The 25,084-nt window shown below is 38.5% G+C and overlaps 1 protein-coding gene across 5 annotated transcripts in view; it reads left to right on the forward strand.

Annotated features, from left to right (window-relative positions):
* DYNC1I1 (dynein cytoplasmic 1 intermediate chain 1) overlaps positions 1–25,084 on the forward strand; it is a 315,653-nt gene that overhangs the window by 78,348 nt on the left and 212,221 nt on the right. The gene's annotated exons all lie outside the window — the stretch shown is intronic.

The raw sequence follows: 25,084 nt of genomic DNA on the forward strand, positions 1-25,084 counted from the left end.
TTAGTTAGGAAGCCGGTCTTCTGCATCCTTATTATAGTAGGTAAGTGACTGGCTCATGCTAGGTACCCAATAAATGCTGTTGAATGACAGAGGTGATGATGCCACAGACATATTGGAAACTCCTAAGTTCTATAATGACCTCTGGGAGAATGAGGATTTCTTAGCTTGCTGGTAATGTGTAAACTGCTCTGGAAGGAGGAGGAAGAAACTTACACAACCTGTTGATAGTTTTGAGGTATTCTCTGATCTTCCTCTCCTCTTCATGATATCTTATAAGTGGGAACTTAATGGCTTCATGTTGGCTACTCACCTTCCTTTTACTTCCTTCCCATGCCTTATTTCTTATACCCAAGAAAGACCAACCTGCTTTCATTTTCCAAGGTGCCACACAGCCTCAGCCTCCATACACTCGCACCTACTGCCTCCCTGCCCGGAATGCCATCTCTCCTATTTTCCTTCCTTTGGGAAGTCAAAGGAAGAAGGGACAGTCAAAGGTCAGCTCCTTGGTAATTACACTTCCGGTAGGCATCCCTCCTACTGTGGGCACAGTGCATTTCTCCTTTATCGTGCTGCATTTAACAGTTATCTAAATGTCTGTCTGAAGCAGTCTGTGTGTCCTTCACTTCCATGCTGCACACAGTGCCTGGCACAAGGAAAGGGCTCAATGGACATCAATGGAAGAAATGGAGAATGACATGATACTGGAGGAATAAGAAAGAAGGAAGAGAAGGTATTCACTATCCTTCAGGGAGGAAGGAGGATGATCTATGCATTACGGCTACATTGGTTTATGGATTTTTAAAGGAAAAGTCATGAGAGTGAGATTGTGTGGTAAGGGGAGTTCAGTGTTGCCATTTCCGCCAGGCCACTAATTTCAGTCCTGGGGCTGGTGCAAGCATTAACTGCCGATGAACATGGCACAGTTCTGAGAATTGAAGGAGAAAATCATGGGATGACCAGGATAGAGCAAAGCAGTCACCAGGTTTTTACTGTGCAGAGAGCAGAGACACTATTTAAATACTTTGATCTTGGAAGAGGTGTGCAGAAAAGTGGCTAAGGAAGGTTCTTGTTTCACATTTGCACTTTAAAAACATTTTTTTTCTTAACTGGTTGAAGAGCATTTCCACTTCGGCTTCCCATCCTCTTCAGCATACACTTAATACAGAAGTTGTAAGTATGAGGGTTGTCTAGAGTAGTCTAGTCTAGCATTGTCCAATAGAAACATAATGAGCCATTAATTTTAATAATGTTTTATTTAATCCAACATGTTAAAAATATTATCATTTTAATATGTAGTCAGTATAAAAATTATCAATGAGATATTGTAGATTCTTTTTCTGTATTAAGTCTTCAAAATCTGGCTTGTATTTTACACTTAGGACAGATCCCAATTCAGACCCTTAATTTTCATTGGAAATACTTGAATAGTAATTAGATTTCTTAAAATTTACAGTTGAAACAGCAGATTCATATGCCACAGTTGCCCCCAAACATATTTAAAAGCTTTTCAGTAATAGAATCAAATACCAGTGTTTGAAGTTAAATAAAAGTAAAAATGCAGTTCTTCTGTTGCATTAGCCACATCTCAAGTACTCAGTAGCCACCCGGGGCTAATAGCTCCTTTATTGGAAAGCTCCAGTCTACCACAGACCAGCATTTCACAGAGTCAGAAGCTGAGACCTTCAAAGCCAGCCTGGTGTTCACTTCATCATGGATGGACAGAGACACTTGGGTGAGGAGACCTCCCTGACTTATAGAGAGCTCCCCCAGGGGCATGATGATGTCATAGATTCTCTTCCTTTTTATGAGATCAGCTATGTCGAAGCAGGTGTCAGATGATTGGACAGGAGCAAAGTTGTATGCCCAAGAGGGCAAGTCCACAAATAAGCTTCATTCTGCCATGATAGAGACAATTGTGGGCTCTCCTCTGGGTTCTCCCTTCATAGACCTCCCATAAACAATGGGGTTTTCATTGTTTCTGCTGTGTCTTCATGCTATACAAAGGACTGCTAAAGACCGTGTATGACCTCCTTGTTCGCTCTCTACTCTTAATGCCCTTTTCCCTCTTCCTGCTCCCCTCTCTTTCTGTGTGAAGTGATTGGAGACAATGATCAAGATTTGAATTCTAAACTGCTTAAAGTTGAGTTCTAGATCTTCCTACACCTGGGGTATCTGGGTGACTCAGTCGGTTAAGCATCTGACCCTTGATTTCAGCTCAGGTCTTGATATCATTCATGAGTTTGAGTCCCGCATCAGGCTCTGTGCTGACAATGTGGAGCCTGCTTCAGCTTCTGTGTCTCCCTCTCCCTCTCTGCCCTTCCCCCACTTGTGCTCTCTCTCTCTCTCTCTCACAAACAAATAAACATTAAAAAAAAAGAATTGTTAAAGAAGTGAGGTTTTATGTTTTTGCAATACTGATGTGCCAAATATTTAGTATGTTTACTTTGGTTTTGTAAATTATTAATGAAAATGTTATAATAATAGAGAAAAACATTTTAACCCACAGAGCTTTACAACATTACAAAGAAAATAATTCCCACTTATAAACATGTTTTGGTAGCATAGAAATACAACAGGATAATCGATTTTAAAAAACTCTCAAAAATATACATATTTCATTGGGTCAAAATTCTGTGGGGGAAGTGAGAAAAATAACAATGTAAAATGACTCTTAAAGAAGACTTTGTTGTAGTAATTTCAAATGGATGCTGGTGGATATCATATCACTTTGGTAATGGCTTCCACTGGGTACATTTAAAAATGACTAGTGTGGGCACCTGGGTGGCTCAGTCAGTTAAGCATCTGACCCTTAATTTCAGCTCAGGTCATGATATCATTCATGAGTTTGAGTAGTGCATCAGGCTCTGTGCTGACAATGTGGAGCCTGCTTGGGATTCTGTCTCTCTCTCTGCCTCTCCCCTACTTGTGTACTTGCACTCTCCCTCTGTCTCTCAAAATAAGTAAACTTAAAAAAAATTTAAATCTCCCTACACCTCAGTGGCCCCAAGAGCGTAACTCTTTGTTACAAAATTGCCAAATAAAGTCATTTTCCAGAGAATCAAAGTGGAAATATTTATTTGGAGCCTTAAATACAAAACCAGGCAGTTCTTAGGGTTATGATTTCTTAGTGGAAGCAAATCCTAAAACCTCTGAAGATAACATGGGAGACCACAGGCTTTGGGGTTATAGCCTTCGCTTAAGTTCTTCATCTGGTGATCACATTCTCTAAACATACTATTCAAAGAACAGCCAGGTATTTGGAGGTAACCCATGTTGGCATCTGGATGCAAATTAAAACTCCCTAGTGAAGATGACACACATTAATTTCATATTTAGTTTCAGTTCCATAGATAAGAATTGGTACTCTTCCAGAAGAATATTGACATCTGCCATGTTTTGCTTTCTTGAAATATGCCTGCTATTTCTCCTTTGACACTTAATTAAAGTTTTAATCTTCTTTCAGAGCTAACTGTAGAGGCTTCAGGCCCATTGTTAACAAGGTCAGTGGCTGAGGGATCCTCTCCTAGCATATTAGTTTTCTTTAGTAGTGTTAACCTCGTATTATCTTGGCAAGTCTCTTGAAAGACAAAACCAAACCAAAACAAACAAACAAACAAACAAACACAAAAATATGGGCTACTTTAAGAACATAGACATTTTAGACATTATTTTTTAGATATTATTTACATTGAATAGACAAATTTTTTGGTTAAAAAAAAAAAAAGATAGTTGTTTTCCCTGTCTCTGAAACACCTTTTTAGCTGTTGGTCAGGAGAGCTTTGATGGCTTGGTTCTTGATTTAGATTGCACATTAAAATAAATACTGGCTTAGATGCTAGCCAGTCTTGATATTCCAAAGGAGAAGCTTCACGGTAAAAGTTAACTTACTATTTTACTCACCTAGTGATAGTGACATAGATGGTACAGTCAAATAAATTAATTTATCCAAAATATTCTTTCCAATTAAAAACAGAAGCGTGCTAAATGACAACTAAAAAATGCAATAAAAAAAACAAAATGCAGAGCAAGCCTTGGTGCCGGTGCACACTGCCTTATTTCCTATACTTCTGTTATCTGTAGTTCTATACAAGGGGGATGGGAATTGAGAAAAATGGCTCTAGAGCATCATGTAAACTTTAAGCTCAAAATGAGATTTTGTCGTGGTTACAATACCATACTGGAAAATAAACTGTTATATCTTAGGCAGATGGTCTAGTAACTTTCTGTTTAACCATCAGTTAGCTAACTAACTTAATTAATTAACTAACATAATATACTCTCTAGGTCAAGGGCTAATGTGCTGATGGAGTTCAGAAGTAAAAGATTTTGCATGAAATAAAAGCATTATTCTTCTAAAGCTACTATGATGGATCCACCTCTTTAGTATTTCTTACAACCTTAAGGTATCCTAAAGGGCCTCTTCATAGCAGGAAGATGAATAATGAGGCTCAACTAAGGCTACAGGACTGGAAGCTCATGTTAAGTACACAAAAGCAGTTCTAAGATTTTTTTTTCTAATGTGACTCCAAGTCTTACACATTGTAGGTGGATGATCTAAGTAAATTTCACTGAAAAAATAACTAGTACCAAATTATAGACCAGATATCAAGTAAATATGTAATCCTAGATCACTAACTGCTTCTCCCAGGTCCATTTACAAATATAGTCCCCTTGACCCTTCAGGGCATTCCTTCTCATAGGTCCTTATCCCTGGTCACAGACACCTTAATTCTGAGCCTACCACAGTGCTTAATATTTGGTATGGAAATGGATGGATGACCTCACTTGGCTCAAAGATTAATCACAACTGTCTGCCTTATGAACCAGACAATGGAAGAGATAAAAGAAAAATAGGTCAAAAGGTAAGAGGTGAGGGAAATGCTCCAGACTTCAGTTTCAACCACTAGAAACTATGGTTAATTTGAGTAAGAAAGAGCTTGAATGGCAGGATATTCTGTAACTGACAGAATAAACATGAGGATTGAAAAAGTAGGCTCAGGGGACAGGCAGAAACCAAGAGAAGCTTGGTACTAGTTATTTTTTCAGTGAAAGCTTACTTTCCAGATCCTGCTGGGATGATGCTCTGTGTGGCAGGTGGGATGATCAAGGTCCATCGATACAGCCAGAGAGCTGGCTCAGCCCTGATATAAGATGGCGAAGATGCAAAAAGAAATGAGGTGGGTCTCCTCCGGTTGTCAAGCAAGGCTTAGTGTAGGATGTGGTTTGGGTCTATTCCCAAGCCTCGGTAGTTTTCCCCAAGTTCAGTTTTCCATTATTTACTAATCAGCCCTGTCACTTTCACATGAGCAACTTGGTGAGTCTGGCAACTCAAAGGGCTTTATTCAGGAGCCCACAAAATTTAAAACTTGCTTTTGATTTTTGGCAGACATTTATGCAGATGTTTATCACAACCAGAGAAATTCCCTGGGTCTATGCCTTGAGCTAAAATATAGAGATTTGAGTTTGTCATCTCTTTTTTAAGCTGTCCAGTTTCATTAGAAGCATCCACCTCAACCTGATGTCTTTAAATTCTTCCTGCCATTCACACTGTTCAGTGGCAGTGACACTTTGATCCCTTAAATCCTTCTTTTCAATGGACACTTCATTAAAGATCACTACAGGAGAAAAATTATCCAGCTATTTGTTATGGCTGACAGGTTCTCATTCCCAAACTCTGAGTTTTCATTTTCTTTAGCCCCTATTAGGGCAAATAACCAACACCAATTCCCTCAGTGATTGTCTTCTGATACTAATATCTGTTCCAGTCTGGGTTCATGGTTGCCAATAATAAAAATTAGCTCTGGTTAACCTAAACAGAACAAGGATTTTTTGGAAAGATAGGAGATACTTGATAGAATTGGTGAATTAGAATTAGGTCAGGAATAGAAGAAGCAAGGCAGCCCTAACCTCTAATGTTACTGTATTTGAAATAAGACTTTTAGGATGTAATTAAGGCTAAATGAGGTCATCAGGATAGAATCCTAATCCAATAGGATTGATGGCCTTAGAAGAGGAGGAACAAAGAGATCTGTCTCTTTCTGTTTCCACGTGCACACACAGAGGAAAGGCCATGTGAGGACACAGTGAAGAGGCGTCTGCAAGCCAGGAAGGGAGCTCTGACAAACTGAATCGGCTAGTAACTTGATCTTAGACTTCCCAGCCTCCAGAACTGTGAGAAAATAAATTTCTGTTGTTTCAGCCACTCAGTGTATGGTATTTTGTGATGGCAGCCCACACTGATGGAGACAGCAGCTCTCAAGGTCATGCCACTGATGTCCGTTCAGGCTGGTGGTAAGACCTGAGCATCCTGGACTTCCTGTTATTGGACACTCACAGTTACGCTCAGAATTTAATCTCTGTAGTCACTGTTGCCTTGAAAACCTGTACTTCTCTCTGAACCTTGACAATAGTCCCTTGAGGTTTAAAGAGCGGTATGGAAGTCCACTTAGCTAGACCTCGGTTACATGCCCTGCATTACTATGAGGGGCCAGGCAGAGGAATAACTCCCCTAGCCCCACTTCCATAATGCTAAGGGAAGCTCTGACTCTAATTTGATCTGTTTTGGTATACTCCCTTCCAAAAAATGTTTGGATGCTGGGCAGCCAAAAATATATATTTAAAAAATGCCTACTCTGATCTGAAAAGAAAAAAGGGGAGGATAAAAAATTATATTTATTATGTGCCCAGCAAGCTCATATACTTGCAGTGTTGCTATAGAATTTACCCATCTTATAAATCAGAAGTGCAAAGAGAATGGAGCCCCTTCATTTTGTCTGCAGCTATCTATAATACTACTGGCTGTCAAAGGAAAATGGAGAAAATGTATGAAATGAATGTTAGTGCAGTCTCTTATTTTTTAAACAGCGTCATTGGCATGTGCTGTTAAAACTGGGTGGAAACTCTCAAATGTCACTCCCACTTTCTTCCTAAGAACGTGGCAAGTGTAGAGGAGATAAAGGTGAGGTTTACGTGATCTCATGGTCTTGGTGGAGTGGGAGGGATGACAGGGACTCTGGCCTCTTGCCAGTCCTTGACAGTAAGCTGGCTTACATCTGCTGTTCTTTGATATGATGTTCTTTGACCACCTGGGCGCCGGCAGCCAGTGCTACAGCATGTGGCTGGTGGACCAGCTTCTGTCCCTCTGCCTTGGCAGTGTTCCTAGGAGTTCCTTCTTGATAATTCGATTTTCTCTCAGCTTTCACTGTCTCCAGACCTTGAGTCAATGCCCTGTCCTCTATCCAGCCCCTGGTCTAGAAGTCAATCCCCAGCCCAAGCCACATAGTCTCTTTATTTACGACAGGAGACCCTCATGGCAGAGTGGTCCTCGATTCAGTGTCCATACCTCGGAGGATCTGATGGAGGCTCAGCAGCACTCATCAGTTCTTCTGTTTTATCTTGCTGACCACCCGTAATGCTGGGGTGCCTTGTGGCAAATGAGACCTGCTGCATAATGGTCTCCTCCTAGATTCCCAAACAGGACAAGGGTCCCTGTGCTTCTCTCTTTTCAGTTTATTTAACATCACACCCTTCCCGATGCTTCTCTCCAGAAAGTGGAAGGTGGAAGTCCAGATATGTCTAAAAATGTCTCCCTTCTTCTTCTTCCTCTTCTTCTTCTTCATGCTCCTTCCCTTGCCACTTACCTAGAAATAAACTCCTGTGTTTAACTTCCCCCATAGATTGGGGGAAGGTGTGCATGGAAGGAATGATCTTTACAGTTTCTGATATTCTAACTGGTAAGGAAAAGGAATTTGGAATATTCTTTCTCCTTCAATTAAACCTAACTCTGTTTTGAGAAGGGAACTGAATCTTGCCTGAGCTGCTTTATTTTCATTCTTTTGTATCAAATTCTAATCTCTCTTCTAGCAAATGAGTGCCCTAGGTAGACTAGAGTGCAGATCATTATGTTCAGAAAGACAAATAGAAAAGCACATTAATACTCTTCAAATATAAGTCCCACTGCATGCCAAAATGAAGAGGATGTTTCTGTTCATTGCTCTTCATCAATAATAGATTCAAGAAATACCAGAATTAAAGAAAATAACAGGGTATAATAAATTTTTTTTATTTCCGGCAGAATAACAATTGCTATATTGACTAACTCAAGAAGTATATAAAGGTTTCACTTCCAGCATGGCAACATGGGGAGCTTTGTGGATTTGCTTCCCAGTAAAACTAGTGAGCATTATTAAAACACACACACACACACACACACAGAACAAAAACCAAAAACAACACCTATTTAAAGTCTCTGGAAATGATCCCAAGGGCATACAGAAAATGAAAAAAACATTTATTCAAGAAAACTTACTAAAACTTGGTAAGCACAGGAAGAGTCTGTGGTATTTGAACTCCCTCCTGTCTCTTCCTGGTTTAGCTTGTAGCAAAATGAGTGCAGCAAAGAACACAGACCTGCCTCTCCCACCAGCTCCCAGTTGGAAGGCTGCTACATTATCTTTCTGGGAGGGGCAGGACATTAGCATTTCCATATCTGCCACTAGATGTTATAGACCCTAAGTTTCAAGCAAATGCAACTGAGAGGTGGGTATTCTCTTCTTCACCCTAGCCCAGACTTGAGGGATGGAGACTTTACCTTAGATTCAGCATTCTAAAAATTCTGTGGCCTCAGTCACCCCTCACCCTAATTCATAGGCAGAGCAGAGGTTCCACTTAGGGGAGGCAAACCAAATAGACCAGAGGCTACAGCAGGACCCCACTCTGCCAAGCATCCAGCTCTGAAAGCAGGGTGTCACTCAGAGAGAGGTATGCCACTGTTCCCTCCCTCAGTTCCACAGCCTTGGTTCAGAGATTTTGTTCAGGGGATAAAGGCAGTCCATAAAACATAGAGCTTCTTCCCAAAGAAGCTGGCTTCATTTGTAACAGAGTGTGGGGATGTTCAGGCCAAAGGACATTTTCAAAACAGTGGAGGTTATGGTGTAAAGCAATTAAGAAGCAACTGGTAGATGCATTTGAGACAGAAGCGAAACCATAGGCTAGCTAGTTTACCAGATTGAACCACAGAAATAGACAGCTAAGAAGAACCTTCCTAGGATCAGATAGTCTCAAAAATTGATCTCAAAAACTATTTTTGTAAAGGACTCTGAATTTAATTGGATCAATCCATGGAGAAATTTGTGCTCCATGACATAGCATAATCTGCCAACAATTAGTGGAACTTAAGGATGGAGTATAGTCAAGAAAAGGGATAGTTTAAGGGACTGAAAAATATTGTCATTCCAGAATGACTTTGCACATGTCTGAGGCTACATCCTCCAAGGAGCAATGTCAGAGGCTTCCCGCTATATGGGGAGGGGGGAGAACAGATTATACCAAAATAATTCTAGTCACTAAACAGATAAAGCAACAAATAATAATAACCAACTCCTGGGGGGGGGGGTGGAGGGAATCAACCAGAGCCCAGAATTTCTACTATATAATAACTAAAATAACCAGTTTCCAACAACAACTACAAAAAATGTGAGGCATACAAAGAAAATGGAAAGTCTGACAGGAAAAAAGCAGGCAAAAAACCAAACCAAAACAAAATACACTGCCTATGAAAATGAGCAGATGTTTGATACAACAGATAAAAACTTCAAAATAGTACTAGTTTCTCTCTCTCTCTCTCTTTCTATACACACACACACACACACACATATATATATACATATATATAGACACATATATTTATGTATGTAAGTAAAGGTGTGCTTGTATTATTTCATCAAATAGAGAATATCAGCAAAGACATATAAGTTATAAAAAAAAGAACAAAATGTGTTCTGGATTTGAAAAGTATAAAAACTGAAAAAAAAATCAGAGGGGCGCCTGGGTGGCGCAGTCGGTTAAGCGTCCGACTTCAGCCAGGTCACGATCTCGCGGTCCGTGAGTTCGAGCCCCACGTCAGGCTCTGGGCTGATGGCTCAGAGCCTGGAGCCTGTTTACGATTCTGTGTCTCCCTCTCTCTCTGCCCCTTCCCCGTTCATGCTCTGTCTCTCTGTCCCCAAAAAAATAAATAAACGTTGAAAAAAAAATTAAAAAAAAAAAAATCAGAAAGCACAGCAGTAAATTAAACTGGCAGAAGTAGCAAACTCAAAGATAGATTGATAGAGAGTATTCAGTCTAATCATCAGAGAGCAATGAGAATGAAGAAAAATGAGATCCTCAGAGAAATGTGGATACCATTAGGTGAACCAGCATTTATGTGTTGGGAGTGCCAGACAAAGGTGAGAGAGAAAGGAGCAGGAAAAAATATTTGAAGAAATAATGGTTGAAAACTTCTAAAACTTGATGAAAACTTTAATCTACAAACCCAAAAGTGTCAACAAATTCCAAGTAGGATAAATTCAAAGAGTTTCACAAAAGACACATCTTAGTATAAATATTGAAAGCAGAGAGAGAAAAATTAATTTTCACTTTCAAGGGAGCCCGATAGGATTAACACCTGACTTCTCATCAGAAATAATGGCAGCCAGAAGACAATGGGATAACGTATTCAAAGTGCTCAAAGTCAAAACTGGCAACGATAAATGGGAACCTGACAAAACTTTCTTTTAAAAATAAAGGTGAAATAAAGACATTTCCTGATCAACAAGCACTGAGAGGATTTGCTGCTAGTAGAACCACATTATAAGAATCATTAGGGGCTCCTGAGTGGCTTAGTTGGTTAAGCATTCAACTTCAGCTCAGGTCATGATCTCACAGTTCATGAGTTCGAGCCCTGTGTCAGGCTCTGTGCTGACAGCTCAGAGCCTGGAGCCTGCTTCAGATTCTGTGTCTCCTTCTCCTTCTGCCCTTTCTCACTCCGTGCTCTGTCTTTCTCTGTCTCTCAAAAATAAAAATAAAAAAACTTAGGAAAGAAAAAAAAGAAACACTAAAGGAAGTTCTTCAGGCTAGGAGCAAGTGACCCCAAATTCACATCCACAGGAGAAAACAAAGAAGGCAAGTAAAGGCAATTTATTATGTAACTACAGAAGACAATATAAGTGCATATTTCTTTTTCTTTCTTCTCTTAACTAATTTAGATAACAGTTATATAAAACACTATGCATAGAATTATATTGCTGGAACTATAATATGTAGAAATTTATTGCTGGTAGCCACACAAAGGAAGGGGGTGGGCACAAAGCTGCATTTTGCCTACAGAAATGACTCCACATGATAATTTGAATGCATAAGAAAAAATGAGGAGAACCAAGTACAAAGGCTAAATTAAAAAAAGCTGTAAGTACGTAATTGCTTCTTTCTTCTCTTAGCTTCTTTAAGATACATAAAATTATATAAAGTAATAGTTATAGCAATGTATTGTTGGCTCTGTAACATGTATAGATATATTATGCATAACAATAACATAGCATAAAATGGGGAAGGGGAATAGAGCAATATAGGTGTAACATTTCTACATTTCATTGGAATTAAGTTAACATAAATCTGAAGCAAGAAATAAAAATAGTGAAAAAGTTATTTAAAATTAAGATGTTCTATCAGAAAAGATTTGCTTAATGTAAAAGAAAGCAGCAAAAGAATAATAAAAGGAAAACTAGACATGAGATATACAGAAAACAAAAATAAAATGGCAGGTATAAATCTCATTCTAGAATATTAGTGAGTGATGGCACAGGAATGACAGTGGGAACCCTGATGACATCAGAACTGCCAGAAAGGGTTCCACAGGGTCTATACAAATAGTGGGCAAGTGTGTGTGATAGGAAATATGGTAGCAGTATAGGCAAGCAAATTATAACCAAAAGAGATCATGCATTGGCCTACAAAGAGATGTCCAAGAGTGCAATATGGTACCATGAGAATAGTAGTTTGCAGTGGAAAAAGGTGTGAGGAAGGTTGTAAAAAACTTTTTTTGAGAAAATACTGAGGTGGCTGAAAATTTGGCATGTGAAGATAACATAGTATCAAAAACTTTTGATGGTAGGTGATACATTTTTTAAAAATGACAGTATAAAATTATCCAAAATAGAAATACATCTTGAAGGTCAAGACACTGGCAGTGACCATCTGGATTGCTATATTGAGAAGGAGTCTGATTCTCCATCCTTGTGTCAATTAAAGATGTCTTCCACGGGCATCTAGGGGAAGCAAGCATGCCTTTTGTTAGCAAACATTGGTTGAAACCATCTCTTAGGAGAGTCAGGACTGAGGCAATGAAAATCTGAAAGTTGTTATCAGTTATATTTTATTATATTATAACTATGGAATAATAACTCTTTTGAGTATTTTGTTATTTAAAGAAATGTTCCAATATCCAGTATTTTTCTTTGCTGATTTTCTATAGTGTATGGTAGCTAGCATTAAAACTCTTAAGTGAAAAGGAACTCTATTTGAGCAATAGCAAGGAAGTAAAGAACAAGTAATTTCAAAGAAGAGAAACTGTCAAAGTACAGTAAGTGATGGCAACCAAGAAGTAGAAAGAGAAACATGCTCAGCTCTTGTGTCATAAAGCATGCAGAAAAAGTTGTAAACAAATAACTAGCTAAGAACATAGAAATGGGGGCAGTAGAGCTCCACACCATCTCCATGTGGTTTACACAAGCAAAGGGTTCAAATTTGGGATATCCAATTGAAGGCAATGGACATTCAACTATATGACCTATGCTTCATTGTGTGTGTGTGGGGGGGGGGTGGGGGAGGTGGGGGGCAGCACAGTATGAAGGAAATGCCTACATTTCTTTTCTTCTGATTTCCAGCAAGAGCAAAATTTCCTCAAAACCCCTTGACTCCTGTGCCTTTCTTCTCCGAATAGAGTAGAATTGTGTGAAGATTGGTGGACAATAATTAATGGCCAGCATTTCTTGATTGTAACTAATCTATCAGTGTTCCCAGGCATGGGAAATTTGGTCTCTTTATACTGCTGTCATTTCCAGACCAGGTAGAGGTAGCGACATCAGTAAGAGTGCTTGCTCAGCCACATGTGAGCCTTTCCAGGGTCCCAAATCTGGGGGAGAGGTACAGCAAGTCCAGTTTTGCTTTCACAGTAAAGTTACAATTGCCAGCCTCTCCCTTATCTGTAGTAATGATGATAGTTTGGTCTTTGTTTTCATCCTTACTTCTCAATTAATTCAGAACTTGGACAGGAAAGAATAGTGTTATTAATTTGACCCTTCAAACCCTGCCATCTTGGTGCATAGCCTGTAAATCTAACCCAAGCCCCTCACATGGTACGAGAGAATTGAAACAACTGAATGCTCTTTCTGACCACATCTGTTGTTTCCTTCAGTATTAAGCTCAGTTAGTGTAATATCCCTGGCTTCTTGCCAACCCCTTATTCACTCTCCTCTACCCCCAGCCTCCACCCTCAGAGGAGATATGGTGACTTATCTGATCAGTAGGTTTAGAAATATAAGCTGGGCAGTCTCTGTCTTTTGTTGCTGGAGTGAGGATACCTGCAAGCATACAAGTTACGTTCTGCTCCCTTGTGCCATTAGTCCTTCTTACACTCAAATGGGGAGGTCTATCCAGCCTGGCCTTAGCTGTGAATGAGTGGGTAAATCTGCCTAATTCAGGAAAATAATTAGCAAGTCTATTTGGCTTTCTCAGTAAACTACGTTCTTACTCAGACTTTATCCGTAATGAAAATGTTATTTTGGTCAAATTGCACTTCTATCTTTGTCTTATTTCTCATTCGGGTGCTATTTATTTGGTCCTCTAAGAACCTCAACAAGTATTAGGAAAATCATGGCAAGATATCAGTTCTGGAGGGATGAAAGTACTGAGAATAACATTAATGACCCTAGGTAATTAGATGAAAAGAAAGTAACCAGTGTTCAGGGGAGAGGTTTACATTCTAGCAACAAGGAAAGAGCTCATTTATAGAAGTGGATCTCAAGGTCAGAGTGGAAGCAGTAATAAAGACAACTTGATGTTGAGCTCTGAACTTCTTTTACTTGTCTATGAATGTGTATAATGTCGGACCTGTCTGTGGGAGACTGTGCAAGTTAGGAAGTGTTTGTGAGGGCTAAGATCCATGAAAGCTGTTACACTTGATGACTTGTGAAAAAGGAAACAAACAAATCAGCCCCTGGTTATTATCATAGAGCCCTAATGTGGAATAAGATTTCCTATGAAATTATCAGTTCGGAATTCTAACTTTGATGACAATCTGGATAATTTTGTTGCAGGAAAACAAATTGAACTGAGAAGCTTTCCTTTTCATAAAATCAGGAAGTTTTTGGGCTATGGGAGAATAGTTGGCTTCACTTAACAGCCCAAAAGTTGTACTGTGAAATTTGATACCTTGTGGTCAATAAAGCAAGTGGCCATTTTCTCTAGAAGTGTGGCATACTGAAGGCTTTGGCTGTTGCCATTATGTTTTTCTGGTATTGGGAAGTAAGACTTAGCAGATGGCTCAAGGAAAGTGGGAATAAACTAAGTTGCTCTGATTATTCTCTAGTGTCATTTGGCAAATGGAAATCCATTCACATTCTTGATTAAGTAAGCAATTGGGGTCAGACATATGGACATGCATGGAATGGAAGGCTGGGCAATATGAGTTCCAAGGCAGGAAGAAAATACAAAACATGTAAGAATATGGTGAATGTGTATGAGTTTGTAATTTATTAACTGTTCACAGAGGGTGGGATGTGCTTTGTGCATCACTAATCTCTTAATTCCCTTGGTTCCATAATTCTCTGGCTGAAGACACCCACATTCATATGTGTTTTCCTATCTTTGGGTACCATTTAAAATTCCCTTCCTTTCCTGTTTTTTCCACTACAGCTTCTACTTACAAAAGAATCATTCTTCTCCTGAACAACCATTCTTGATATGTCTAGACATCATAAAATTCACATCTCTTTTCAACCCTTTCTTTAAGAAGATATTATGAAGATACAGTGAGAAAATGATTGGAAGATGCCTTTCCTTAAACTATTATCTCAATGGTAGAGATTGATTTCAATGCTGGAGGACTGAGGAAATACATATGTATTACCAATTTTCCCTTCATGAGATGGATCAGGACAGTGCTCTTGCCAAAATTGGGCTTTTGTTAGTTACAGCATGTTTTGGGGGAATGTGCCTGTTTCCCCAAGAGGACAGAGAGATATGCCATATTTCCTAAAGTACCTGGATTTGACCAGTTGTTTCCTTCTCTCTTTAGTTCACACACAGTGGAAACCTCAGCAGAGTCATCTGGCAAAACTAAATAATGTCCCAATTGTCTTCAGGTGCTCCAGAGAGGCAGTGATTTGAGCTGCTGAAGGGATTCATGGGTGGGCTGCTGGTGATGCATCTTCCGATAACCATTTCTAGAAGTGTCAGCCTAGGTAAATTCATGTTCATCTGGGTCCATTTTATCTTAATTTGTTTTAATTTAACCCAGATCATGAGGTCCAAGTGTTATGTTGAGCATTAGTTTAGTGAGGTATGGTGAAATTTAAAGAGGAGAGAAAAAATGTTCCTTGCCACCCTTAGAGACAAAATACTGAGGAAATAGGACTTTTCCCCTCCCTCTCTATTTTGGTAATCCTTGGCTTGGCATATTTGGGTAAGAAAATGAAAGGTTTGCCTACATAGTTGAAATCTCTCGTCACATTATATCATCTGAAGCCTATTTGTACGCTGGGATCATTTTATTTGGTTTCGGTTAGACATAAAAGTGTTCTGTGGTCTCCTTTTTTTTCAAGGCCTTCTGGCTTTTGGAAAATTGAGTGATTTCATCCCTGTCCGGGTTTCCTAGTAAATCTTGTATTTTTACTCAAATTACTTGATCAATTAGTTATGTCAGCTGCCCAAGATGTGCCTTTTTATTAATAGCACCTTTTATCAACTCATTGGAATTAGACATTGCAACCATGGTCTGAGACTGGTAACATCTTGCAATAATTTATAAATATTACTTTAAAAAATATCACCACAATTGCTCATTTGTGAACTTTTTTGGATGTGTCCCTGTGTGAGAAGTTGCATTTGTATTATTATTAGTTCTGACAAACTGGATTAGGTCTTGGCTATTGTTAAGTGGTTCTATCTGCCCTCAAATCTACTGAGAGACACAGCATTTTTAATGAATTTAATTAAAACTGCATGTGGTTTATAGAGTTGCCTCCAGCCAATATGCCATTCTTCTTGACTGAATGGAGTTTCTGCTAATGTATAATGATGTTTTATATGAGAGATGTTTGAAACTCCCTCATAGTAGCCTCTAGGTAGTTTCCATGGAATGACATGGTGATGAAATATTAAAATTAAAAAAAACCCTCTCTACTTAAGTGAGTCATGTTTACACTAACTAATGTATGCATAAATGTGTTAAATATGTTTGTCGAAGCTGGGAGAGACATGGATTGTATTTCAACACCAGCAATATGTTGGCAGTGAAAGATTTTTTAAGAAATTCCAATCTGGCAACACTTTGGAAGATCTGTGATATGTATTATTCTTTGAAGTATTAAAAAAAATAGGCCATTATGAAATTTCCTCTTAAAATTTAGTTCATTTGGCCAGGTAGTTTTAACAATTCTTCCCTAACAAACAAGAATTATAATACAGATGGCTCTCAGCATCCATTTTAAACATTGTTTTGGAAGATATCAATGATAGAACTTAACGTTTTTTTTTTAAATAAAGACATCTTCATTTTCTTAATATTTTAAAAGAATGAATTATTTAATATACTCTGTAGAGGGTATCAGTGAAGTCCTCTGATTGAATGGACTCAAATTCTGGTTCTAGAAATTAGTCTTTGATGGTAATGATAGGAGAACAGCACCAAAGTAACTCATTTTGACTCTTTTCACCCCATATTTAGTCTTTGAAAGTGGTGAAACGCTACCAAGGAATTCAATCTTTGGTATTATCCATATTAAGAACATAACAAAATGTCAAATGATTTTGTAGAACCCAGCAGGGCCACGGTCAGGAGACTCTGTAAGATTGCAGAGAGGAAGTGTTTCAATGATCATGGGAATCTGGGACTGTGATTTTCTTAGAAGTCAATGAAACAGACACCAAGCATGACAATGAAGAGAGTTTAAAGAAATAACAGAGACAAAATAGCTTACAGGCTGCACACATAGCAGTGTCCTCTGTGACTTCTCTCAGCCTTAGTTTCTTCAAGTGAAGAAACCTCATAGGGTTGTAGTGAAAATCAAATGTAGTACATGTAAAAACAAAATTCCATGTAAAATGCTTAACACAATGCTTGTGATCAGTATTCGTAAATCTTTGCTTAAAAATTACTATTTGCACACATTCTAACTAGATGTCTTAATGTTTCCATAAAAGATTCCATGTATGGATTCAAAATCACCAAATATCTTCTCACTTCCAGAAACCCTTTCTTTTTCCAGATTTGAAAGGCATGCTATTTTAGAAATTTTATTGTGAGATATACAGCTGGTCTTAGCTTCTTAAAACTGGAATTGTTTTAGGTAGCAATATCTCTTTAAAAATGTCATTGAGTAATAGGTTCTTTGCACTTCATTTTTTGTCCCCTAATTTTGGAAGATGAAAATAACTTCTTTGAAGAAAAGCTGAGCTATCAAAGACCATATTATGAATCCTACTTTTTAAGGAGGATTTAAAATCTTAAGATTTTTAAGATTTGTGACATTAATTAATAATAGCAGCTGCCCTTTATTGAGCTCCTATTACTTGTCCTGTGCGACCTGCTTTCCACATATTTTCTCTACAGTCCTCACTCCTATGCCAGACAGATTGCACCACCTCACATTTTATAAGGAAACTAAGATTCGGAGAGCTTAACTTGCTGACAAATAGCCAAGTCAGGAGCCATACTCTGTAATTCCTGACTTTAAGCTTCTTCCCATGATACCACTCTGCCTCAAACCAGACAGCCTCTTTCCTTTAGAAGAAAATACATTTTTTTTTCAAAGCATTTTTAGGGTTATCTTATTTTGACATCAGCACATTGACCAACTGTGCTGCTTAACTGACTGCACAAACCCTTGCCAAGGAGGCAAAAAGTGGGAAAAAAACTTTTTTAGAGAATTCCAGATAATCAAGAGAAAATAGGTGAAAAGATCTTCAGTTTCATTGAAGAACATATGGAAGAGAGCAGCAGTAATCACAAAGAACATGTTGGAAGAATGCCCTTTATAAGTGATGGCATTTTGTTGCCATGATGACCAGACATGGAAGAGAGAGTCAATGTCCCATTTCTATTTACTCAATCTGTATGTGTTTAATGTATATGACAGGGCAGCTTTCCACCAAAAATAATTCAAAAGGACAGCTCTCGTCATGTCACCCCTTCCCAAAAAATGTTCTGTGACCTCTGGCTAAGTGCAAAATGCCATGTGAGCATAGGAGGCCCTCCAGTGCACAAAACTGATCTACTTAGCAAGTCTCATGTCATCTCCCACCGTCTGCAGCTCAGTCTCTCTGCTCTGGTCCAGTGGTTCCTAACCCTGGCTTCATGTTAGAAACACGTGGGAGCTATGAAACTATACAGACGTCTGGGCTTCACCCCTAGAAATTCTGGTTTAATGGGGCTGGGGTAGGGTCTTAAAAACTCTCCAGGCAGTGAGAATGCACAGCCAGGATTAAGGATCACTTTTCTAATCAAAGGAGATTTGGAAAATAACTTCTGTCTCCTGACTGTGCTTTTTTACTGAAGTTCTTTTCTCCTGAAATACCTTTTCTCTCTTCTCTCTTCCACCTCTTTTGTCTTGCTTACATCTTTAAAATGCTTCCCATCCTGTAAATGTTCTTCTCTAATGAAGCTTTTCTTGCTCTACCCTCCCCCCCCCCCGCCCTTAATGGAATGCCATATCGCTGTCATTTAAACTTCTACAAAATGTCTTTATGCCCCATTATGGCATCTGTATCTCCTGTCATAACCTCTTATCACCCTTCCCCATGAGTAGGGACTAGGTTTTACTGATTTCTTTATACACTAAAGACTAAAAAAATTAAGTATATATATTTCAAACTGCAAACATTCTTTACACAGATCTTTGGAGAAAAGAGTCAATATCCATCCTCCATTTCTGATGGTGTTCGAATGGAGTCCAAGACTGGATTCAAGGTCTATCTCATAACAATGAGAGTTCCTATTTTAGTACCTGCAAGCCTACTGATACTATATTTAGAAAGGTGCACAGGTCTGGGTGCATTATTCTCAGGAAAGTTTCCATAGTTTTAATTAGAATCTCAAAGTTTCTATGATCCATTGAGTTGTTAAGAGCTACTGTCCTACAGAATAAATCTACTTAACTCAGCATGTGTTGATGACAGTGGCCCTGTTTGCTGGCCACTAATGTTCTATTTCTCTTTCTGCCAGGCTAGCATAGCTTTAGAACACCCCACCTTGGGGCATCTGGTGGCTCAGTAGGTTAAGCGTCTGACTCTTCGCTTCGGCTCAAGTCATGATCTCATGGTTCGTGAGTTTGAGCCCCACATAGGGCTCTGCACTGACAGTGTTGAGTCTTCTTGGGATTCTGTCTGTCCCTCTCTTCCTTCCCCTCCCCACCCACCCCCCATCTCTCTCAAAATAAATAGATAAACCTAAAAAAATATTAGAACATCCCATTTCCATTTAGGTTGAATGGATTCACGAAAATATCATTAGTCTAAAGACTAATCAAGCATAGCATATCATTCAGATGATTAAACATTGTTTAAATGAAAAATAAAATTGGGGGCGCCTGGGTGGCTCAGTCAGTTGAGCGTCTGACTTAGGCTCAGGTCACGGTTGTGAGTTAGAGCCCTGCATCGGGCTCTGTGCTGACTGCTCAGAGCCTGGAGCCTGCTTCCGATTCTGTGTCTCCCTCTCTCTCTGCCCCTCCCCTGCTCACATGCTGTCTCTCTCTCTCTCTCTCTCTCTCTCACACACACACACACACACAAATAAATAAACATTAAAAAATTTGAAAAAAAACATTTAGAAAAATAAAATTAGATTGAAGGTGCTTTTTTTTTAACTGGCTTAGAAAAGGTCAAAATTCCTACTTTTACTAGATGATAAAAGAGTAGTGACCTGGTCATTGTCTAGTGCCTCCACAGGAGTAAAGGGCTCATCTGCGTGTATGAGTGAGTGCGAAAGTGTGTGTGTGTATGTAAGTGTTTATCAAAATATAATTTTTCTTAGACAAAAATTGCCAAATATCTGGTTGTCTGCAAAAGGAATAAAATTCATTCTGGTGAGCCACCTCTGAGTTTCGTGTGTTTCATTATTTGCTGCTGAAATATTTAGGACTACAACAACAACAATGAAAACATGACTTAGTAACTGTTAGAGGTAATTTTTCTATTCCTGAGCACAAAATAGCCAGAAAAGCATCTGTCTTCTCAATTGAACTGATTTGTAATTCTAGAATGTAAGAGGAAAAAACTGGAAGGACCTCCACTTAAATCTGTAATTTTGGTAATTCTGAAGTAATGTGACGTAAGGAATTTTGATCGGTGCTTAGTTCAGCATGGGAGATCTCCTTTCAAGGAATGAGAAATGCTTGGGAGAAGTAGTTGGAAGGAACTGAAATTGGGGTTTGACCTGAATAAACTGAAACAGAACACAGGAGGCAGTTACTAGTGAACCTAGTAAAAATTAATAAGCTAAAGTTATGGGTTAGCAATATATATATTCACACATATATGCATACTTCAAAATAATTGCCAAGAATGAACATCAGACTTAATTAGATGAAATACTGATGTGCCTTCCTGTAAAAAAAACCACCAGCATTAAAATTCAGAATTTCCAAAATACAAAAATTAAAAGGTGATTATTCATATTTTCACAAAGGCTCTTTGCTTTGTAAAAGAATCTACTACAGTGTTCCATTCAAAATATCTCTTATAGTATATTAAAATTGCCATGTGGTTAATTTACGTAGTTCTCAAACTTTAGCATCCATTAGAATCATGTAGAAGGTATGTTAAAACACAGGCTGCTCAGCCTCTAACCCCTTTAGAAATTCTGAGTCAGAAAGTTTGAAGTGTGTCCCCTAAATTTGCATGTTTAGCAATTTATCTAGTGAACTTGATGCTGCTAGGCACCACAGTTTGAGAACTGCTTGTTTACTAAAATTCAGCCTGAACATAACTCTAAGAAATAAATCTGTGATGCAATAGAAGGTATACCTGAAAAGGACTTTTAGTGGATACTATGGGCTGAATTGTGTCACTCCAAAATTCATATGTTTAAGTCCTAACCACCCCCAGTAGCTCAAAATGTGACCGTATTTGGAGATAGTGTCTTTTAAAGAGGTAACTAAATTAAAATGAGGTCATTAGAATGACCCTACCAATATGACCTATGTGCTTAAAAGAAGAGGAAATTTGGACACAGACACACACAAAAGGGAGATCATGTGGAGACACCGAGAGAAGACAGCCATCTACAAGTCAAGGACAGAGACTTCAGAAGAAACCAACCCTGCTGTCACCTTGATCTTGGATTTCTAGCCTCCAGAACTGTGAGGAAATAAATTTATGTTATTTAAAACCCCCAGTCTTAGGTGCTCTGATATGGCAGCCCTAGCAAACTAACACAGATTATGGTCTTCAAAAGGAAATAGCCATTTAGAAAGCGTATTTTACTGTTTTGCATTTTAGTCTAGGTAAAAATCAAAACCAGTAATAAGTAAGAGAAGCAAATAGAAATATAGTTAAATTTGTTAGGTTCTTACCTTTCTTTTCTTAGCTTCTTACTAACTCTTTATATATTTTGGCACAGTGGACTTTGAAAAGGGAGGGTTAAAAAATAACTTTTTGTTTTTGGATACTAAACACTAGCGTGTGTTGGAACTCTCTCAAAATACTTCAAATAGGACTCATTTCCAAAGTAAGATGCCTTTATTAATTCTGAAGGCTGTGATGTTGAGAAATCAGAGGAAACGGTCAACAATTATATGAAAATAATTTGAGAAATATAAATAAAAGAGTGCTTCAATTAGCACTTGCAATATGGACCTGTGACTCAGAAAGTCTTGTTCATATATTTCTCGAGATTTTCCCTGGGTTTTTATAATCAGAGAAGGGAAGGGTAGGGAAGGATATAATGTCTGTTTAGCAGAAATATCAATAATACTTTATAAAGGACCTTTTGGATTTCATGCAGTTTGGCTAGCAAGTGTCTAGTCCTTTTTAAGACTCTACAAATGACAAGTGTAAAATATCACTGCCAATAATTCCCTTAAAGTTGAATGTAATAAGAAATGCTGTGTGGGCTTTAGACTCTCATAAATTGCTGAGCTGAGAACATGAACCTTCCTCCCATTGCTATCCAAGGTCCATCACATTGCTGGCACTCCATGAATGTCAACTACCAAGCATGCAGGTTTAGGTACAAAGACTGCTGACAGTGCATAACCTGGAGATCTAGGAAATACCGAAGAATAGCACAGCCAGACTCAAAGGATTTGTTTCTTTGAGCTGCCAAAGCTAGTAATGTCAATGAAAATATAGTTAATATAGACAGATGTCAAACAAAGCCAAGTGGCAAGAACAGGAAACAAAAATATTAAATGAAACAGTGGTGTGCTGACTGGGTTGGGACTTGGGAGAATTGGGTTTGGAACCCACCCCGTGAAGGGCTGAAATAAAGATTTTGAAGTGAAATGAAAATATATGTGGTCTCTCAGTGGATAACCATTTCCCAAACAATATAGAATATCTGATGACGCCCTGAGTTCTGTCCTCTGCTGTTGCATATGAAGAAATTTGCTAGCTATTTAATATGTTAGTCTTATACTACTATCCTGTGATGCTGTTAATTACCTGCCTGTCACTCATCCATCCAGATCCAGCATCCTTGGAGATCCAAAGTTGTTACCAGTACAAGTGTAGGGTGTATGAGTGTGCATCTGCTTCTAAACCTAAGTAGTAACCACTTCTTCATGGATTCCTGTAGGTAATAATAATATGACTCCCATCTTATGCCAGGTATGATCTGAGTGATTCATAATGAAAGTAAGGCTGGTTGGCCTTGGAGAAGGACTGAGCTCAGGGAAAGCTAGAAAAGGAGGCCAGGGAAACCATCTTCTCCATTTTTCCCTTCCCAGGACAGTTATTTGCAGGAAAAGCCAGCAGAAGGCACTAAGCCTCCACAGTCTATGAAGTCTTGGCTGCTGGGCTAATTATAGAGAGAGCTTGGCCACAGCAGAGAAACTAGGTTGGCAATAGCTTGGTTACTGGAGAGAGCTACTTTCTCAGGCAGATCGAGACACAGTATGTAGGGGATTTAGATGGGACTAGAACAGGGAGACCATCTGCTAAGGCTTATCCAGTGAAGAACCCTGAGCCCTAAGCTAGTATCCTTTCTTTTAGCGCTAAGCTAAAAGAAAGATTTTCATGGAGAAATGTACCAAGCTTGAGTGTCATAAACATCATGGCAAAATGTGAGGCAAAGAGATAAACTGTAGAGGATTATTAATATCAACATTAATAAGAATAAGTATTATTATATCATCTAATGTCTATTACATACTTGCTCTATGTCAAGTCTTACACCAAGTACTTTAAATTCAATGTTTTATTTAATCCTCTCAGCAACCTTATGAATTAAATACTATCATTATTCCTACTTTCAAATGAGATAGCTGACAAAGAGAGAATAAGAAATTTGCCTAAAGTTACACAGCAGCTTAACACTAGGAACTGGGTTCAACATAGCTCAGTCTGAATCAGAATCTCATACTCTTTCCACCTAATCATGCAGCCCGAAAACAAATACAGGAAAGGCCGGTGAAAAATCAGAAGGCAAGTTGCTTATTATTTCATGGTGTTGCTATGTGTTGTGGGAACTACAAATGGTTCTTAATTATTACTTCTACCCTCCAGAAGCTTAGAATGTCAATCCATGGTCTTTCTCATCAGTTCTGTTTCTGTTCTATTTAGTCTCAAACAAAAGCTAAAAAATAACATTTGCTTTGTTTGTATCCAACCCAAGGGAATATTTTTAAATTTCTAAAACCTGATGTGTGTCAAATGTTGGTAAATATTGCTAGACGTACTAATTATATTAGTGTAACATACTGAGAACAGTAAATATTACCTAGAAGTTGGATTTTTAAATACGTGCTTGGTGTCACTGCCTCCAACCTATAAGACCAACATGGAAAATTTGTCTCTAGTTTATCAATGGAGATTGATAAACTGGGATTTTATCAGTTAAATGTCAGGGTCCATGGAATTTTAGGAAAAGGGGAAGCCTTTAATTGGGTGAGGAAAAGTAGAATTTGAGTTATAACCTCTTCCATGGGCCGTTTATGAGCACATGGTCATTAACATCTATCCCCAGGTTCCTAAGCAGGAAGCAGGAAAGGCAACAAACCAGAGAAAGTTCTCAGCTCCCTTTGAACTTTATAGAAAGGCACTTTATAAATCTTAGGAAAATGAATTTATATTATAATTTGTCTAGAGTGACTCTAAGTTAAAATTCTTTTGAAAGTAGAGCCTACTCGATATACTATGAAGAAAACCACCTCTCCTCCAGCCCCGACCCCCACCAAGCCCTATGGACCATTCTGTGTTGACTTGTTCTCTGTTGCTTAAGATTTCTTTTTGACATCCTTTCTTTTGGACCTAGATTAAAAGTATTAAGAAATACACTAGAAAGGGAGAGAGACTATTCAAGAAGGATCTATATCCCCTTATCATGAAATGGAATGAATACTCATCCCCAAGTGTTGATTAAAAAAGGTTTGAATGATCTGTGGACAGTCACAATTTAATTGGCAGGCAGATCTGCTTTCTCTGTAGAGGAGTATGTTTGTATGTGTTCATTTTTAAAAATGCGTTCCAAACCCCTACAGTTGAGTTATTATTTTTTTTTTGTAATAATGATATGCTTTCAGTAGCGTGTCATTTTCTTTACCCTTGTAGAGAGATAACATGCAATTAGGGAGTGATGTCAGCCTATAACATTTTGGTGTAAAATTTTGGTCACACCAAAATACCGGGCTCCTTAACAAAGCTGGCAGACACATCTTTTGGCAGCAGCTGCTTGCCATGTGATTTAAAACTTCCTGTCACTATAATTGATGTGTTTTTATTCTTTCCATTTCCTGAAGCCTGATCAGAATTAAAATTGCTGTTGGAATTTCCTGTCAAAGCAACTCATTTATTCGCTGAGCTCTGCACTTTGATTGGACATTGCCTTCAGCAACAG

This window comes from Leopardus geoffroyi, chromosome A2 (genome assembly GCF_018350155.1).
Source record: "Leopardus geoffroyi isolate Oge1 chromosome A2, O.geoffroyi_Oge1_pat1.0, whole genome shotgun sequence".
NCBI classification, from domain to species: domain Eukaryota; kingdom Metazoa; phylum Chordata; class Mammalia; order Carnivora; family Felidae; genus Leopardus; species Leopardus geoffroyi.